This window comes from Boleophthalmus pectinirostris, unplaced genomic scaffold (assembly GCF_026225935.1).
Source record: "Boleophthalmus pectinirostris isolate CB_2022bp ecotype Guang Dong unplaced genomic scaffold, ASM2622593v1 HiC_scaffold_19, whole genome shotgun sequence".
NCBI classification, from domain to species: Eukaryota; Metazoa; Chordata; class Actinopteri; order Gobiiformes; family Gobiidae; genus Boleophthalmus; species Boleophthalmus pectinirostris.
In genome coordinates, this window is record NW_026571140.1 from 18,134,952 (window position 1) to 18,138,966 (window position 4,015).

Genomic DNA, 4,015 nt, shown 5'->3' on the forward strand with positions numbered 1-4,015 from the left:
ACAGTACTTTATATTAAATACCACTCACTAAAGTTAGTTTTATCCCTCTATTCTTTAGTACCCACTTAAAATAGTGTCAAATTACAGACTCATTGCTGGTACACCTTCCCATTTTCTGTTCAAATCCCCCGGTGCACTTGCGTCTTAAGTCTTATAAAGTTAGGATAGCCCTTATTACTTCTCATTAGCGGGTAACCTGATGCACACAGACATGTCCGCCAGTTGCTGTGGTCAGCTGCTGATGCTTCCAAAATTGGCTGGGCCCTTCTCCCAGAGCTGAGGCTGACCACTATTCTCCACACAAACTCCCAGTCTAATACAATGTACTGCGGCTTAACATGTAGCCCATTTCCTCTGTCGCCCAAACCAAAAGGGACTCTTAAAAAAACTGGCTTTAAATTTCCCTACTGTTCTCCTTGACATCCAGCGCTACAGATCATTAAGGCTTGAACCGGCTCTTCAGCAACGCACTCAAGTCGTTAAGGCAATGTGTAATTAAACTTGGAATAAACAAAGGCTTTTTCCCCAGGTCTTTAGCCATGTGTGCATATATCTTTCTCATTTTTTTTTTCTTTTGGCATCTCTGCGAGCATTAAAGGGGTTGACACACAAGAAAGGAAATTCTCATTGGCCCCTGTGGCGGTGGCAGGCATGGACGAAGGCCCTCAGCCTAATTAGAAAACTAAATACTCTGAGTAATGCCGCACCCAAGGGAATACAACTGCCATATCTCTTACACTTGTGATGTAGAAGGACCTAGAGAGCCACTGGGATGGGGGGGAGAACCATTTTGCAGTTGAAATATCCTTCCTTTTTTTTTTCTTTTTTTACACAGCTGTCCACACAGACCCATGCACTTAAGACAGGCTCACTTTCATAGTTAGAAATAGAAATTTGTGTCCTAAGTGCTGCAACACAGCTAATGCTAAATATTTAATTCCCATGGGTGCTAATTATGGTTGAGTACTGGCAACATGGATTCCCTTTTTTCACCACGCATAACAACTGTAAAAGCAATTTAAGCATTTTTCAATTAATTAAACACATAGTCTTCCAGTAACCTCTTGTCATTGTGCCCTCCAGGACCATAGCTAATTTGTGTGGAATAGAAAAAGGGAAAAGCCGAATGAGTGGGGGGCGGTTTGTTTTCATCTTTGCAAAATGCTCCAACAAAGGGATTAAAAGCAAGATATTTTCAGACAGATCACATTCTATCACGCCATATAAAATGTGTATAGTTTTATACGTTATAAAACTACATATCAGATGACTGGAACCAAGAGCTTGAATATCAAAGCCATGCACGATATTCTGACCGTGAAGCTAATCCCTGATGTATTTTTAGTCACAACTGACTGATGAAGTCAAATTACTACGTCGCTGATAAAGTGAGTGTCTCTGAAAAAGTCTTTACAAGATTATGCTGCAACCAAGAGAGCAGTTAGAGCCAGTGCCTCTTAAATGAACTTGTCTAACAGTGCTCAAGTAGACCACAATAAAGAGGAAATGACTCGCAGTGAAATGGAGATAAGAATACATTATGGCTAAAATATGCAAAAATTATCTGTGCATACTGGCTATTTAAAAATACAAAAACGGATATAAGGAACTTTTTCATTCAGCATAATGGAAACATAAATAAATGGGTGAAATTTACATTTTTATGAGGGTCAAATGAATGTAAGAAATCTGATACATTTTAAAATTCATATAATAATGCAAAGTGCTTGTATCCATTATAATTTTGAGCATAGGACTTAATAGGAGTTGCAAATACTATTGGGGTGATATGGTGGGAGTGGAAGTGGCATGTCCCTGTCATAGGAGAGACTAAACCAGACCAGCCAGTGAAATCTAGCTAATAGTCATTAAGGGATCCCATGCAGGGTCTTCTCTGCCAACCTGCCTGCTGAGACCGCTACTGCCAGTTATATTTACATTACTCATAACAGATACACCCAGCCTAATGCCTTAAGTATGAGAGTGTGAAAGGAAAAATCACTGTGTACTACATACATCAAAATACATACAAAATGTGAAAATTGTCACAAGTTACACTTCCATTGCTTGTACAAAGTTTAATACTAATTTGTCATGTTTGCCTTCCTTGATCATTTCCATTTTATCCAGTTGTGGGACAGGGACATATTTTGTAATAATCTATGACTTATTGGTACAAAAATACTGAACAGTGAGGTACTTATAATGTTGCTCCTTTGTGATTTTTACACTGGATGCCCAACATTATCATATATTCATGCCTGGTAAGGGCAAATCACAGGATGTTAAAGGTGCACTATGTCAAATGAAACAAAAAATGCACACCAAAGTTCTTGCAGAGGCGCAAATGCAAGGAACAGCAATTTAAAAGTGAAAACAAAATGCACAGCACACTCAGATTGCTAAGGTCCAAAAGCTTTTTTTTTTCTTTTTAAATTACGTTTCAGAAAAAAAGTCTTCGTCAGATCATTTTTCTTGCTTTGGACCCAAGTATTTTTTCACTTTTAAAGGTGCACTATGTAACTCTGCTGGTGTTGGGTCCGCCACCTGCTTGTCTCCATGGAACCACCACTGTGACACATCCCTAGCAAAGCAACATCTTCATGAGACAAGCAGGTGACAGACCCTCAGCCAGAAAAGTTCCACCGTGAACCTTTAAAGCAACTTCTTCTAAAATGCTTAACCCCAAAACGTGTGACATCTCCCTGTGCTTCTGTCTTTAGAGATGAAGGCTGGACTCCAAGAACCAGCAGCAACAGTCAGTCAGTGATGCCCATGCTGTCCTGTACGGGGCTATTTCTGATCTCCGGATGGCTAAGGTTTCAAAGCCTGTTTAAACGGGCTCCCACAAAGCCGGAAGCAGAAACCTCAGTCCTCTCCCTCCCTCCTCCCATCATCCTCCTCCATTCTTTCTCTAAATATTGAGCTAGCTTGACCCCCCTTGGTACACAGAGCAGGAAGGAGAGGGGTGGGTAGGGAGGTAGGGGGGTAGGTCCTCTTTCCACATGTGCGGAAAGACAGGGAACCACAGGGTCAGGGCTCCCGGTGCTAAGCTGTGAAAGGCAAACGTTTGGCAGAGTAATTACACGCCGCACTGCTCTGGGAGTGATTAGTGATAGTTGTCTGTTCAGAAGTGTTTTTTTTTTTTTTCTTTATGGGCCACGCTTGCCTTCCCCTTGCCTAATGTTTAGATTGCATTTGCATCACGGAAGGAGTAGTCGCATGTGTCAACGTAAATAGTGTGCCTCAGATCTTTCCCAAGTGTGTCCTGTGCAGTACATTGACACTTATAACTGTATTTTATGTTAAGATCAAATCTTGGAAAAAGCACTATGTAATTTTAGGGTTTCTGTAGCCATTATAGTTATTGTTGGATAAGGTCACTGCTACTTAGTTTGCCATTTGATACTTTTAAAGGATATTATAGTACACCATAAGACACATTTATTATACTGCAAATCAAATATCGCAAGCTTTTACATTTAGTTGCTTTAAATAGTTGTGCATTACTTTGTTACACTTTCAGGAGCGAAAGCCTGACTGAAGAACTACAACAACATCATAGGGGCTCGGATGTTAACTTCTGTTTATTTTGGCTAGACATGCTGTCCCAGCCAAGCATACAGATGTACCTGCAAGCTCTACTTGTAACACACACCATTCGCGTAGCCTTCAGCACTTGGGCCTCACAGCAAGAAGATTCAGGGTTTGACACCTGGACAAGGTGGGGCCTCTTTGTGTGGAGTGTCTATGCTCAGTCGTATCTTACTATCCTGGTTAAATTAATTGCACTGCATTGGTTAAAACCTAATCTAAATTAATGTTGCATTTGATTTATTTGTGATGATGATGCCCTTTAAACTCTATATTACTTAATCCTAGTTTGGGACTTGTCCACATGTTTGTATGCTGGGAGACTTATTCCATGCATCATCCTTTATGACAGTTAACAAAACATTAAAGAAAGTTCAAAACAACTAATGCTGTTCTGTTTGCTGACTAACCCCATAATTTG